At 41.2% G+C, this 17,262-nt stretch overlaps 1 protein-coding gene across 12 annotated transcripts in view; it reads right to left on the minus strand.

Moving 5' to 3' along the window:
- Positions 1 to 17,262, minus strand: part of dlg2 (discs, large homolog 2 (Drosophila)) — a 1,682,723-nt gene that overhangs the window by 1,459,985 nt on the left and 205,476 nt on the right. The gene's annotated exons all lie outside the window — the stretch shown is intronic.

Genomic DNA, 17,262 nt, shown 5'->3' on the forward strand with positions numbered 1-17,262 from the left:
GTATATTACTGACTAGTCTATTCATACAATGCCCTATTTTTACAATTGGTTGTGATCTGTTGCTGATTTAATAGGTGATTTTAGTTAAAGTAATGTTTTTGGGAGCTTGTAGTAGTTTATTTATAGTTTGTAGAATAAGGCTAGATTAGGGCTTAACTGTGGTTTCTAATCTATACAGTGGTAGATTGCTTAACACTGGAATTACCAAAGTTTACGAGAAAACTCGTCAATTTGGCCCACCTTAAATCCACTCACACGTTTCCATTCAGCGTCTTTTGTCTTGTAAATGTGTCGATAATCCCAAGCAGCAAGCAGCCTGGTATATCATCCCAACTGCCGGAGAAACTGCAAAAACCTCTCCCAAATGATTGTTTATTAGCTTAGAGTCAGGTACGTAGGCTAAAAAAATATATTGTTATTCGGAACACATGCATTTCATGTGTGTTCCATGTCTAACATGCTGAGGTCATCTTTCTCTTTATAAGATAATCTACTGTATATATTACTGAATGTTCTCATACATTTTCTCAAAATGTATTCAGAAACAGATGAAAGTTCATGTTTTTTTTCCAGGCAAGCTAATGCAGTATTCAGCAACCTTCATGGAGGTTACGATCACATTTTCATATATAAACGATGCAGCTCAATGTGCTTTCCAAGATGTCAAAGAAGTAATTCCATGCAAAGAAAAACAAATCAAAAAACAGATAAGAATAGTAATGCATAAATAGTATACAAAAAATAAATAATGCACACTTATATGAGAAAGATGAATATATTTAGTCTCCCTGTGGTACAGTGCATTTGGGGTCCATGGCAGTGTGCAATTTTTAATTAAAAACAGTATGCTCAGGTACCAGGTGGGTCTGCGTGGTTGTGGAGTTGGACAGCAGGCTAATAATTTGATTAGGTCAGCTGCCTGGCAACCCAGAGATTGTAATTAAGATGGTGTGCCTTAACTGTTCAAGAAAACAAAAAGAATGGATGAAGTGAGTATGGAGAAAGGAAAGAGCAGGATCAGGTTTGGAACTGGTGAAAAGAGAAGGCAGTGAAGCATTAAAGGGAAACCCTGCAGTGGAGCTGCATGACATTGCACTCCAGGGGTGAACTGGATTGCTCCTCCTGCACTGTGGAGAGCACAAGTGATTGGGGCTCCTGAGGATCCCGCAGACAACAAAGCAATAGAAAAGAGCCAGGTCCAGCATGTCCTGGGAGGATGCTAAGAGAAGGTGGCCGGGACTGGAGTCTGGAGAACTTCATAAACCAGGGACAAAGATGACAGTGAGATAGAGGGAGTGTGCACTGAAAAGAGAATGTTAACTGGCTGATTCTGTTTTGTTTTTATACTTGACGTTATGGGACTATTTATTTGCTTAGCCTACTTATTGTTATTTTTACCTCTACACAGAGCAATGAATTTTATGGATTATTTATTCATTTTTTAAGAAGCACTGCACTTTGTTTTTGGACACTTTGTTAAACAAAAAGCACTACACAGTTTTTGCACCTACTTTTGCTGTGATACGTGTCATCAATTTGCCCAGCATCCCTCAGTATATGACTATCAATGTTCCAGGTTGTCAGGTGTGGGCAACCAAGGGATCACACTGCCAGAAAGGCTGGAATTTATGGTTATCTCTGAGCATGTAGAATCATACAAAACACTAATTCAAAATGTAATTTCCTTTTAAATATGGAATATAAAAATTTGTTTCAAAATGTGTAGGAATTTATTTGACATGAGCATCTTTTTTTTTTGGTATACAAACAGTGAAATAGCTAGACATCTCGCCCACACCTCCAAGACTACAGATAGGAAACACAGCCCTAGGCAGAGAAAAACGCCTTACTCTGTAAGGTGGTATCCAATCAGATGGGCTGCACATCAAAATGAATTACTCAATTAAAACTTCACTATCTTTCATGGTAGCTGGTCAACATCCTTCTCCTGAGCTTAGAATTCATAACACAGGATTTTTTGCTACTTCCATATATCTATGTTCCATATCCCTTCATATCAAAAAAAATAAAATAAAATCAATATATAACACTGCAGCTTAAATATAAAAATGGAACTTTCTTTATTTTAACTGAAACTTCTCCTACATTTGCCACCCACAGAAGACTGCATGTATTCTTGGTCATAAAACCAGCCACCTATTTTTTTGTCTGCTCCAAAAGCCAGACTGCTTGCACAGACTGTTTTCTCATGGAAGGTGTGTAAAAAATAATCCAATTTCTGTACATCAAGGATCTTTTTATGGATACTCCACCTCATGCCTCTGACTGACTACTATACAAAATTATTGCTCTGCCCAGCTCCACTGGAATACAGCCTGCAATGTCACAGCTCGCAATTCACACCTTTCAACAGCATACAACCCCAAATCAGAAAAAGTTGGGACAGTGTGGAAAATGTGAATAAAAAAATAAAGCAGTAATTTACAAATTTCCCTTAACTTTTATTTCATTGCAGACAGTATGAACACAAGATAATTCATGTTTTTTTTTGGTCAACATCATTTGATTTGTAAATAAACATCCATTCTTGCCATTCAGGCTTGCAACACATTCCAAAAAAAGTTGGGATGGAGGCAATTCAGGGGTAGTAATGAGGTATAATAACTAAATAATGATGTGATTTCAAACTGGTGATGTTAACAGGTGATTGCAATCATGATTCGGTACAAAAGCAGCATCGAGGAAAGGCCTACTCCTTTAGGAGCAAAGATGGGCAGAGGATCGCCAGTTTGCCACCAAGTGCGGGCAAAAATCTTTGAAATGATGAAGAAAAACGTTTCTCAAAGACAGATAGGAAGAGATTTGGGCATTTCTCCCTCTACAGTGCATAACATAGTGAAAAGAATCAGGGAATCTGGAGAAATTACCGTGCACAAAGGCCAAGGGCGCAAGCCTAAACTGAATGGCTGTGATCTCCGAGCCTTCAGACGGCACTGCATTAAAAACCGTCGTTCATCAATAAATGATATAACTGCGTGGGCTCAGGACTACTTCAGGAAGTCACTCTCAAGCACTACAGTACGTAGTTACATTAGGAAATGCCAGCTAAAACTGTACTGTGCCAAAAGGAAGCCCTACATAAATAGTGTCCAGAAGCGCCGTCGACTTCTCTGGGCTCGGAGGCATCTGGGATGGTCCATTGTGCAGTGGAAACGTGTATTGTGGTCAGACGAATCGGTTTTTCACATCTTTTTTGGAAGAAATGGACACCATGTGCTGCGGACCAAAGAGGAAAAGGACCATCCAGACTGTTACCAGATACAAGTCCAAAAGCCAGGGTCTGTCATGGTATGGGGTTGTGTCAGTGCCTTCGGCAAAGGTAACTTGCACTTCTACGATGGCACCATAAATGATGAGAAGTATATCTCGGTTTTGGAGGAACAAATGCTGCCTTCAAGACGACGTCTTTTCCAGGGACGCCCATGCTTATTTTAGCAAGACAATGCCAAACCACATACTGCACGCATAACAAAGGCATGGCTGCGTAAGAAGAGGGTGTGGATGCTTGACTGGCCTGCCTGCAGCCCTGATTTGTCTCCTATAGAGAATGTTTGGCGCATTTTGAAATGAAAAATGTGTCAACGAAGACCCCGTACTGTTGCGCACCTAAAACGTTGTTTGCAGGAAGAATGGGACAAACTAACACCTGCAACACTTAGTCACTTGATTTCTTCAATGCCTAAACGTCTTTTAAGTGTTGTTAAAAGACAGGGGAACTGTACAAAGTGGTAAATGCTGTACTGTCCCAACTTTTTTTGAAATGTGTTGCAAGCCTGAATGGCAAGAATGGATATTTATTTACTAATCAAGTGATATGTTGACAAAAAAACATGAATTATTTTGTGTTCATACTGTCTGCAATGAAATAAAATTTGAGGAGAATTTATAACTTGCTTTTTTCTTTTTTTTTCACATTTTCCAGACTGTCCCAACTTTTTCTGATTTGGGGTTGTACCTCCTGAGGTGTTTCAGCCATGGTTTCACCCTGCCTGTTGTACTAATGCCTGTTTTATGTCTGTTTTGTTCATTTTTTTATGTTAACATTGTTAATTATTTAATTTCTTTATGTCAATGTATCGTTTTCTATGTGTTTTGAGGGTGGTCCTCAAAAAGCAGGGTCACCTGACCATCAACCTTGAGGGTCTGCTCTAAACCCTAATGTGTAACAAAATCCACTGCTAGTGCAGATGTGACTCTGAAGTCTGACAGGAACATAGACATGATTCTGAAGTCCAACAAGAGTTCGGTCAAGCTTGTCAATTCTCCTAAAGTATCCAAAGATGCTAGGACCTCCTCAGAAATGTCAACGATTTGCCACACGAATACTCCCTGGAGGCAGTCAGTCAGTTGCACTGTGTCACAGTCTCTGCAGGCAGCGCTATGTTGCCTTTCACCACATTACCAGGAGACAGCACTGTGCTGCCTTTTGCCAAAAATAAAGCAGGCAAAATTCACCAAAAGGCAAAACCAATCTTGGTTAAGATTTTTGTGAGGAAGGAGTACCAGAGACACAGAACTTAGTACCAAACCGACTAACCTGGGGATTGCTCAGCCTTTAAATAGGCCTCAGGTAAGCTGCTTACCTGCAGCATCTAGAGACCCCCCACTATAACCACCACCTTCGTCTAGCATCAACATAAAGCAGGAAAGGAAATAAACAAAACTGAAATAATTAAAAAAACAAAAGGAAATTTACAAAATAGAAAGACCTTGTATCACTTCAGTTTAGTCACTGCAAAAACACATCCATCACTCATTAACTATTCAGTGAATAAGAGCTTAACATAATACTTCTTTGTGTCTTCATAACCGTTACAAAGCATCAGTAAAGTGTTTATTCATCTCTGCAATGTGACCTTCTAACAAAACGTGAGGTGGCTTAACTGAGACACATTTCTCTTGATATGTTTGCTATACGACCTGTGACTCCTTCATATTAAACAAGTAAATGTTCCATCATGTCAATATGCCATACTGTACAGAGATGAATAACCTATCTACTGATGTTTTCAAAGTGTTTTGAGGACCAAAAGAAGCCTTTGGTAAGGTCTTGTTACGTAAGATTAAAAGAGTAACAGATGCATTTTTTCAGTCCCTAAACTAAAGTGTTACCAAAGGCCTTTGCGAAAAACAATGAAACACTAAAAGAAAATTAAAGTCTGGGACAGAACTCTGGAAATAGCCCTTTAAACGTATTAATTGAATCATCTCTTTTTTTCTTTCTTTCCTTCTTTTCTCCAAGGCACAGCAGGGCACTATATCATTAAATCCAGTATTAAAGTTCAGCAATATATTTTCAACTTCAGAAACACAAGATGAAGATGGATACACACCTTAAAACACAGTCTGAAACTAAATATCTATTCACAGAATAGAAGCTAAATACTTTGGCATCATTTAAAAGCCAGCTGGATGATTTACTGTGACAATCTAGAGATGAGCTAATCAAATTTAACACGTTTTATTAATAAATGTAATGTTATACTCCAGATCGCCAGATGGAATTCCCTATAAGGTGCCTTCAAATGGCCGCAATTTATTTGAAAATCTGAGGTGAAAACAATAACGCTAAATTCCACATATCGACAGGCCGTTGGAACTGATCTACAATTTAAAGAAAGGAATGTACAATATTTATGAAAAGAAGTGTCCTGTAAGATTTCAGCCATTATTTTAGTTAGTTCTAGTGTGCCACAACCCTTTTAACCATATTATCTATGTTGAAGTTTAAACAAATAGAAACCACACAGGCTAAAAATCTGTCTAATAATTTATTGAATCTGCTTATTCCATTATAGGGCCATACACATACAGAAGCAACAGCCAGATAGGATATCTGAACAGTTACCCTCAGTCGGCAATCTTTGGAATGTGGAAGTACACCAAAACATCCTGGGAAAACTGATGCAGACATTGTAGAGGGTGCTGAATCCACAGTGACTGAACAGGACTTGAATCCTGGATCTGTGAACAAACACGCCTAACCCTTACGCCATGTCTTGCCCCTTCTCCTAATGATATTCAGTCAAATTTAAAGCCCAAATATTAAAGTAAACAAACACAACACTTCTGAATTATAGTCATTGATTTAAATCATTTCAATGTCAGTTGATTTGTAGAACACATTTAAAACAACGTCAGCAGTGCTGCAGCCAAAGTGCTATATTGAAACATACAATAAACATAATACAAAATAAATAGAATAAAAACAATAAAACACAATATAACCAGCAGTAAAACAGAAACAAACAAATGAACTGTACGTATCACTGAAGGTCATGGAAAGCCAGAGAATAGAACTGCGTCTTCAATCTAGATTTAAACAGTTCAATTGAGGGTGACTCCTTAATGTAATTAGGTAAAGAATTTCACAGATGAAATGCAGCAGATGCAAAAGCTCTGTTCCCCTTAGTTTTGCACTTAGTATGTGGGACAACAACAGACCACTGACTGGTACATCTAAGCTCTTTAGATGGCTGGTGTATAGCAAACAATTCAGATAGACAGGAGCAAACCCATGCAAAGATTTAAAAACCAGCAGCAAAATTTTAAAACCAGTTCTAAGGCTAACAGGCACCCAGTGTAAACAGGTCAAAATTGGAGCTATAGAACCATACATTCGTGCCACAACCAGTAGCAACATTCTAAACCAACTACAACCTGAGTATCAGGGATTTGCTAACCCTGTAAAACAATGGGTTACATTAATCAAGCCAAGAAAAGATGAACACATGAGTAACCATATTACTGTAACATCTATCAAGATTTTTACTTATTTCACTGTTTGTCATTAGAATTAATAAGTCCGGAAGTTAAACCATTGATCTTGTGACTTATAACTCCATAAATATTTTCTTAGCATTTTATGTTGCTGAAGCATAAATTTCCTATTAAGACCAGCTTTCAAAATATACTAAATTTAAGCATATGAACTTTTATGTATGTAGCACACCTGATGAAGGCAACAGAGATAAAATGTTGTGTCTTTTACCTTCTTTCCTTTTCAGCGTGGAAATAACCTTTAACATAATTTTTTTTCAACAAGGCCAGTTTTGGGCATAGGCTGTGTTGGCAAGTGCCCTCTAGTGGTCAAGACACATTACTTCAGCCCTCTGTAGCAATTCCTCTACAGCAGTGTTTCCCAAACTCGGTCCTGGGGACCCCCTGTGGCTGCAGGTTTTTGTTCCAACCAGCTTCTGTTTTTCATTGAACTCTTGGGCTAATTAAGTGAACGGATATTTTCCAAGTGTTTAGGGAACAATATAGAAAGTTGAAAACTAAGTTCGCTAAAAAATAAAATATTAAAATGTACCAAGCAGTTATATAGGAATAATGTATTTTTTTTTTCTTTTTAACAGCATTTTCATCTTGATTTTCATTCTACTTTTCTAGGTCTTCTAATTGTTTAATTAATCCATTATTTACTAATTAGTGGATCTGACACTAAAGCAGTTGCAGCCTTTGATTATTCACTGTTGTTTGCCTGGGTTTTAAATTGTCATTATTATGACACAACGAAGGGGGAAAACTGCACAGAGAAAGAGCAAAGTAGAATGAAGTCAACAAAAGAGAGTTAAGCATTTAAATCTAGAGCAAAAGCAGAAATATTCCTAAATGTCATATAAATGTAAAAATCATGATGTTATGCTTTTCTGAATGTCGAATAAAAGAAGAATAATACCAGCTAATTAAATGAGATGAGTGTCATCAGGTGTTGTCACCGATTAGGAATCCGGTTGGAACAAAAACCTGCAGCCACAGGGGGTCCTCAGGACCGAGTTTGGGAAACACTGCTCTACAGATTCCGGTCTGGAGCTAGGCACAAAGAAATGTTTATGTTGTGAGCATCAGCAGTGCCTGCACTGTCTGTACTTTGCACAGCACAATCACTTTGTTATTGCATGCACTAGTGCAGGTTGCAAGGCAGGCATATCATTCAAGCTGTACCCATGACAGTGAGGCAGAGCTGCTTCAACTTCAACAGTTAGCTACTGCCAGGACCAGGACTACGGACTCAGCCCCCCTGGTGTTACAACGTTATGCACAGCCTGGCTGACAGACACACAGCTGTGTCCCAATCCTCCTCCTCCTCTTCAAGCGTAGTGCTGCAACGTGAGTGATGGCCGACCTGGGTGCAGTCCAGACTCCAGTGAATACTTGTAATGGATACATTTTGATCAGTCCAAGGAAACAATTTTTCAAATTCAGTAGGTTTATGGTGTGCTCTGTATTTAACTTCTTTAACTCTTTGATGACTAATAGTTTTTTTTTCCATTTTGGCCCAAGGTTGACTTTTTTTCCAAAAAACTCAGATTTCTGAAAAGCACACAAAGCAATGGTTTTGCACATAAATCAACATAAGATATTTATGAATGATGAATGTTACTGTGTTTAATGTTCCATTAGCCTATACATTATGTGAATTCCTCAGAAATTAATGTGACATGAGAGCAAGTTGCAGTACCAACAAAATATAAAAGGGCGCAGTGTGTTCAAGATAGAATGTGACATCAGAGTCTCTCTTTACTATCAACATTTGACAGCATGCCACTTTGCAGATCCTACAGTAGGCATGTCAAACACGTGGCACGCAACAGAAATCTGTGCGGCCCACATGACAGATCCTAGTTAGCACTAAACTTGTACAAAATGATTACTATTGTTTGTGATTGAATCATTCTGCATCTTCGGAGTTAATTATTGACTTTTCTTCCTTCTGCCTTCTGACAAGAGCACGTTTTCCCATGGCACTACGGTACCGGAAACGTCATCTGCTAGTATAGTTGTACCCGCAAAGTCGCAACTGAAGTGCTAGGCTGAGGTCCGCGGCCCGAGAGAACTGCCAACAACGGAGACTCACTCAATGAAGGGCTACAGCAAAAAGGCTGCCCCCTTTACTGAGGACACTTTCAGAACGCTAGGCGGGCGGGGCTTTGCAGCGGCCCAGAAAGAGGAGAGAGACCGCGGTGAGAGAGTATTACAACAAAGTATTTTTATGTTTCTGACACTTTCTCCATATGACACGAGTCCACAGAAATCTCGTTACTACGAAGTACATTCAGCAGCAGATACTTTTAATACAACGAAGTGACCTTGAAATGCTTGAATGAATCATCCATAGAGCAGTTAGTTCTGTGGTCACAGCTCAGTTGTGGACATTTGCATAACGATCCCCAAACAGAAACATTGTAAAAAATGTTCTTTCTTCGAACTTCCCTCATACTGTTTTTTTTTTTTTGATGTTTTTGTTTTGTGTGATTTTCAGTGATACCTTTTCCTTATTGCTCGTCAACATTTGAAAAACATCCATTATAATTTAACTCATTATCACCCTTTTATAGAAACGGCATACTTGTTATATGCAAAAAAGAAGAAAAATCTTGGGTTGCAAACGTATGCGAACTGCTGCATTTGAAGACGCCGAAAAAGCCGTTTTTATATGGTTGCAGTGATGCTTGTTCAAGAAACATTCTTATTAATGCGGCACTCATTCAAGAATATATGAGGTTTTTAAACTCTCCTGGGACCCAGACAAACAATCTCACACGCGGCAATAGCGTTTCGGGATGCACTTTGGCGTGTCGTTCCCGTTGGGTGGGGGGGATCTCAGATCCCAAAAGAGTTCAGAAACCTCGCAATGTGAAGAAGAAGAAAACGATGACTTGGCTTCTGATTGATAACTGTGCTGACCACAACATGCTTCCGCACTTATAATGTTCGCGTTGAATTCCTCCCACTCAATTGCACGGCAGTGCTTCAGCCATTGGATTTGGGCATCATTCGCACCCTGAAAATGTATCATCGCAAGGAAATGCTGAGAAAAATTCTCGTCAGCATAACCTGTAGACAGGAGAATATTAAAATAACGCAAAAGAAGCTATTGAAGTTGCTTCCATTTCCAACATCCTATCTTTGTGATGCAAGTTTTCTGCAGAGACAGCAACCAAAACGAGATTACGAAGTGGACTGAACATAAGCAACATACTTCGCGTGTCACTGTCTTCCATCCTCCCCAGATGGGATCGTTTGGTTGCAGGAAAACAAGCCCAGGGTTCTCACTGATTCTGCATTATGGTAAGCTGTATAATTTCTATTACTATATTATAACTTTATAATAATAGAAATGTAATGTAAATTGTGTATAAAACTGCCCTACGAACCCGCCCATAATCTCCCCACAAACTCCAACTTCCAACAGCCCACCGATCCCTGGAAAAATTTGCTTCTAGTAAAGCGGACCTTGGTGTCAAAAAGGTTGCGGACCACTGGGCTACACTACTGGCGCTGGGCTGCTGAGACTGGCCACTGGGCTGAACTCACCATCACAAGTAGTAATAGCTTGCATATTTTCACATTTTTTTGTTCTAGTTTTATGTAGTTTTGTGCTAGTATTGTACCGAACAGTTAGTGCAGACTACAGCTGAAGATCTGAAGTGGACACGAGAAGTTTGGTGAGTTGTTTGTTAACAGATTTTTGAGATTTTGAGTTTGTATAATTAGTGTAGGTGAGGGGGCTTTTTGCATATCGGCTTATTTTACTATATAAACTTTGAAGTAAACTTAATAAAGTAAAATTTGATTTTTGGAGGATTTGTTTTCCAACATGTATTACTGAGCAATGAATTCAGCGAGCGTTTTCGCGATTTCAGTTCACACGAACAGGACTTTGTGCTGTTTATGTCACCATACTCTTCCAACATTGAGAATGCATCCTAAGTATATCCTAATGGAATTGATTGAACTGCAGTCAGATTCTATTCTGATGGCAAAATACAATGAAGTTGGTGTGCCAGGCTTGCATGCTTACCTGCCACCCTCGTATGTGCAGATCCATAAGTTGGCATCAAGAGTACTGTCTATGTTTGGAAGCACTTACCTTTGTGAGCAATTGTTTTCGTTAATGAAAGCTACCAAAACCCCACATTGCTCAAGACTTACTGTCGAGCACCTTTCATCCCTCATAAAAGTTGCAGCTGCACAGGATTGCAAGCCTGAGGTTGATGAACTGGTTACTAACAAGAGATGCCAAGTGTCAGGATAAAAGAAATAGATCTCAGACTGTAAGACTCCTATATAAGGACCTAGATAAGAGGCTAAGACTCTAATTGTACGCTGTTGTACAGAGATTGTATGGAAATAAATTGCTTTTATTTAAACTTTAAGTGTTACATTTTTTTAAGTTTTCAGTATTGGAAAGAAAGCTACAGCAACTTTGTATAATAGTACAGTATAATAATATTTGTTACGGTGTGGCCCGCTGACGCACATATGGCAGTCGAAACGGCCCACCAATGGTAGTGAGTTTGACATGCCTGTCCTACAGGATCAATGTGTGTGCTTCGATGTTTGATGAATGGTTCGATGTAGTGAAGCAAAATGCTGATGTACAAATGCATTTGTGATGCTTTTATAGTCAAGCGTCGCATATTCCACATCGTAATGACATAATACATTTTAAAGGTCTCACATAATATCTTCTGCGCTGTCTTTTTTTTTTTTTTGCACCTTCACAACAGCTTCAGAATGTATGGCAGCATATTTCAGCCACAGAGAAAAAAATTAGGGACACAGTGAAAAGATCTATTTAGCGAATAATGTGGAAATTTTCACCTTAATCTTGAAATGTCCACTTTAGTGTCATAGTTTATTTTGTCATTAAAGTAGACCATCATAAATATTTTCTTAAAACCCACCCAGTTGTTAATCGCTACGTGGTTCTGGGTCTTCCTCCTGCGCTGACAGCAGCGGCAAGCAGCAATTGCCACACAGAACACATTAAATTTGTGATATTCCAGCTCTCTGCACATTTAGAATTCTTAGATTCATACTTGATATAACTTTCATGATGAAATGCATTAAAGTATGTACTATATTACATTTTATACATTAATTGTTAACTTCATTTAAATAATGTTAATAATTATGGGCAGTGGCAGAGAGGTAGCGCTGCTGCCTCACAGTAGGAAGTCTCATCCCTGGTGTTTGCATATTTTCCTGGTGCGTTTCCACAGTGTACTCCAGTTTCCTTCCAAAGACATGAAGGTTTGGGGATTTGGTGATGCTAAAATGACGCTAGTGTATGTGTGTGCTTGTATTCACCTTGTGATCAACTGATGCCTTGTCCAGGGATTGTTACTGCCTCACGCTCGATGTTTGCTAAAATGAGCGTATCCCCGGATTGATGAACGTAATCATTAAACACCCATCCTTTTCAGAGATATTATGGTAAGGTGTCCTCGGAATTTAATAGATGTTTCAGGCAATTCATTACACAGCAAAGCCGAATGTTTTCTCACCATGATGATATCTCACACTGACACATGGTAGAATCTTCCAGATTTACATAAAGTACACTCACAAGTATAAACAGTGTATCAGTATCAGTGCTTGTGTATCAGTACCGTCCACAGGCGTACGCATCACGTAAAGTATGAACCCAGCCTGATATTGGTGCCACTATTTCAGGCGCCTGTTAAATAAGTTATGTACACCAGGATGGCTGGAAGAAGGACAGACCGGGAGAAGGGCATTATCTTTTCCTGGGCACAAGAGGGCAGCCCCCCTGGATTCCATCAGGGCCACAGAAATGGAGCTGGGAAGCTCATTCCTGTGGGGACCCATGGCCACCACCAGGGGGGGCCTGGACAGTCCTAGACCCCTGGAGGACAGCACTTCCTCCACACCAGGAAGTGCTGCCGAACCAGGAACTATGTACACCGAAAGTGCTTCCGGGTGCAAGGACAGCACTTCCACCACACTAGGAAGTGCTGCCGGAAGACCATCACCAAGCACCTGGAGCACATCCGGGGCGTGATAAAAGGGGCCGCCTCACTCCATTCAAGAGCTGGAGTTGGGGGGAAGAGGACGGAGCTTATGAGAGAGGAGTAGAGGCGGCCTGAAGAAAGAGAAACGACTGAGTAGAGTGTGGTATTTCTGTGCACTGTGTTGGTGCTGCCCATCCATCCATCCATTATTCAACCCGCTATATCCTAACACAGGGTCATGGAGGTCTGCTGGAGCCAATCCCAGCCAACACAGGGCGCAAGGCAGAAAGAAAACCCTGGGCAGGGCACCAGCCCACCGCAGGGCAGTGTTGGTGTTGTGTGGTCTGTAAATAAACGGTGCATGTTATGTACATTTGGAGTCTGTGTTCATCTGTGCCGAGGCTGATCTTTCACATGGCATCCCAGATGTGACTCCCTGCCTGGTTCAAGGCAGGGACCCATTAAAAATAATTTGTGGAGTAGCCCGACACAGCAGCGCAAGGCACGCATCGTTGCAGTGGCACGAAGCACGTGCGTTCCCACGACATGCTTTGCGCAAACAGCTCAGTTCCCCTTTTGCTAGTTGCCCTAGGCCTACGAAGACACCGCCTCTCCCTGATGGGAAAGAAGATGGCCAGGCATGGCCTAGGGACAGCAGGCAACCTGAAGAAGTCCGTTGTTGAGAAAAGGATCAGCAGGCCTGAAGAAGCGGCCATGTCATGGAAGCTACCTTCCGGAAGAAGGGCTTCCAGAGGTAGGTACTGGTCCCAGGGAGGGGTTGCCCTGTGGCGTGAGTAGAGTTTTTCAGGGTGCTTGCCTGATAGGGGAGACCATCCAGAAGTGTCTGGCTGGTCGAAGGACGCCAATCCCGGACATGACGGTGGGACAAAGTCCGAGAAGTACTGGAGCCTGCTGTTGCGGAAAAAAATCGCAGCTCATGAAGGAGCGCCTGGAAGCGGAATGCGAGTCCCCTGCCGGCTGATGTAATGAATGTGCTTGCAGCCGTGCACAAGGTGGAGGAGGTCCTTCAGCCCGTCCAGTCGTTTTTTGCAGATTATCCGCGTCCTCCAAGAGACCATTAAGAGGCTGGAGGAAAAGGCGGGCACGCCCCTGATGGAGGTACAGGAGTGGTTGCGGAGGAGCGATGCTGGATTTTCCAGCCAGAGGGATGCGGCGGTACAGGTAAGTGGGACCATCATGGCCACCACCAGGGTGCACCTGGACAGTCCTAAAGCCCTGGAGGACAGGTGCAAGGGCAGCACTTCTGCCACACTAGGAAGTGCTGTCGGAAAATCATCACCAAGCAACTGGAGCACATCAGGGACGTGATAAAAGGGGCCGCCTCACTCCATTCAGGAACCAAAGTCGGGTGGAAAAGGACGGAGCTTATGAGAGAGAAGTTGAGGCAGCCTGAAGAAAGAGTAAGAACTGAGCAGAGTGTGGTATTTTTGTGCACTGTGTTGGTATTGTGTGGTCTGGAAATAAACAGTGTGTGTTTTGTGCATTTGGAGTTCATGTCTGTCTGTGCCGAGGCTGATCTTTCACAAAATGATTAACCTTTGTTAGTAGTATATTGTGTGAGTTTTTATGTGTATGGTAAAGTGTGAGTGAGTTTGAGACAGATTTTCTTGCCCAGGGCACCCAATAGGTCAGAAACAGCCCTGCTCATCAATATTAACACTATTTCCTGTTTAGTTAAAAATCTGAAATATGGCAGGATGGTACAACTACGGCAGCATGTATCTGCTAAAAACATTTTAATATATCAAAATTTTGAGGTAAACATCCCCCACAATGCTATGCACTGCTCTAACAGGGGGCTTTAGGCAAATGAATGATGCAGCAGAGCAACCGACCAGCCAAGCAAACAGCACCACTGACCAATAGTTTAACCAATGACTTAAAAAGCGTCAGTGTCCTGGACAGGAAAAGAAGAGACATAACCACATATGGTGTGCACTGTCAGGTTTTAAATGGAAGAAGAACAAAGCTGAAGGAAGTTGCAAAGCTCAATATTTAGCAAGCAAACAATAAACATCGAGTGCCAGTGCTAGGTGCTGTGGCTGTGAACACAGGTGTTGCTTCACTAGAAACAAAATGGAAGGTAGAGAAAAGCAGAGACAGAAGTGGTGTCCTCAGAACCAGGACAGGCTTGGATAAACAATGTCAGTATGAACTTAACAGGTCCCCACAATCTACTCCAATGGAATATACATAAACATCTACAGACTTTGAAAAGGGACCTCCACTCCACACTCCAAAATTGTAAACATGTATAACCACATCTACTTAGTTAGAACAGAGATGCTCCATCCCCTCACTCTTTATATATCATTAACATCTGCAGAGTTTAAAGTGGGAAACACACATAAATACTTGTGTGAACAAAATACTTACGGAAACAAGAAAATCATAAACAACTAATAATGTAATTTACATATATTCAAAATTCACATTATTCCTACTAATTACCCATTTAAATTTAAAATGATACACCTTCCTATAAAATTGTGTTTTGCATGCAATTACAGTAAATATAGCATGTTCAAGAGTAAGAAGCTCCAGTCACCTAATAATATTATTACTTATTATTTATCCAAGGACATTTCAAGGTGACTCACACCCTTTGTGATAGAATTGGTTCAGTTTATTTTTCATATTGGGGCACAGGCAGGTGAAGTGACTTTGTCATGGTCACACAGTGTCAGTATTTGAACCCACTACCTCTTGGTTTGAAGTCTTAGGTCCAAAGCTTTAACCACTACACCACAATGACTGCCAATAATATCAGCCCTTGGTTAAAAAACACAAACAAACAAAAAAACTGTACAAATATTGTGTCCAGAAAGTTACAAGGGTTAGTTATATAGTACTTTGGGTACAGCCGGTTGACCAGTGGCATTATAACTGAGGCTCATTGTCTTAAGAAATTTCAGGTAACACAGCTAGTGGGTGTGTGTGTGTGTATATTATTTTATATATTTATATTTCCTGAAATATATAGTGAACAGTAGTGGGCACCCAAACCCCAGACAAACAAGACCCAACACAAAACCGGATTCAAATGTAAGACTTTTTAATCTATACAGCTATTAATAGACAATTAAGGCAGTCAAAACACATACTTTAAACAACTTTTGCTCTCATTCTTCCTCTCCTTCTCTCCTCCAGTGAGTTTTTCCCTCTTACACCCAACTCTGACTCACTTAGGTGTGGCGGTGAGCTCCTTTTAAACTGGACCAATACTTCTGGTGTCACGTTGTGGCTTGTTGGAAGCAATTCCGGGTTTTCTGGAAACCAGTGATGACCTCCCCCAGGAGTGCCCTCTATCATTCCCCTAGGGCCCCTACAGAGCTTCCAGATTTCCTATGCAGCCCTGCGGATACACCATTGGTGAGGAACACTGCCACCTATTTACTTGGGGGATGAACGTCCTGGCTGGGCAAGAAATCTACCTCCATCCTGGCTGGTAATGCCATCTGTCCTCCTGGGCACTTACAATATTCATACATACTGTGGGGAACAGCCTGGACACAGACAGGTAGACATGTTTTAAAGTCACCACACACATTTATTTACAAATACAGTATATATACAATGCTGAACACACACAACCGAGTGCCGCAGCACCAATCACTCTCAAGTCCAGGCCCTCAACAATGCCTTTCTTCTCCAGGTCCGCCTCCTCTCCTCTCCTCCAAGACTCTGTCCACTTCCACCTGACTCCAGCCATCAAATGGAGGGAGGTGGCCCCTTTTATAGCCCCCCCGATGTGCTCCAGGTGCCTCCCGGCAATCTTCCACCAGCACTCCCCAGTGTGGCGGAAGTGCCGGCTGTGTAACCGGAAGCACTCCGGGTGACCCTGCTCCTCTTCCCCCGAGCACTTCTGGGTGTGGCGGAAGTGCTGAGCTCCAGGGCTCCAAAGGCATTGAGGCGCCCCCGGCAGTGACCATGGGTCACTACAGGGTTGAGCTTCAAAGCTCTGTACTCGTGGTCCCTATAGGCACCAGGGCGGTTGCCCCCTCGTGGTCTGGAGGAAGCGCAAGCCCTCCTCCGGTCTTCCTGGGCGTCCCGGCTGGGTACCACTCCCAGCCGCGTGCCACAATACACACACACACACACACAACCTACTGGATTAAAAAAAAGTATACCAATGGAATAACATTCAAAATTTCATGACTATAAATCAAAATACAACACACTTTTTATTTTGTTACCCTGGTTTTCAGTTTTACTAACCATATTTATGCACCACAAAATCAAAAAAATTACTAAAAATAAAAATCCCATTTTCTTTTACTAAACTTAATCTTAAATTATCAGCCATGTTGATAATAAGCGTGATGAATTATTTAAGCCTTCTGCCTGTCAAAATATAAACCAAACCAGAAGGCAAGGGATCAAACCCAGGAACAGATGATGTTTCAAATACTGCTCAGATGTATATGCCATCCAACAAAAATTGTGCCAATATAAA

The sequence above is a fragment of the Polypterus senegalus genome, chromosome 2 (genome assembly GCF_016835505.1).
Source record: "Polypterus senegalus isolate Bchr_013 chromosome 2, ASM1683550v1, whole genome shotgun sequence".
In the NCBI taxonomy this organism is placed as follows: Eukaryota; Metazoa; Chordata; class Cladistia; order Polypteriformes; family Polypteridae; genus Polypterus; species Polypterus senegalus.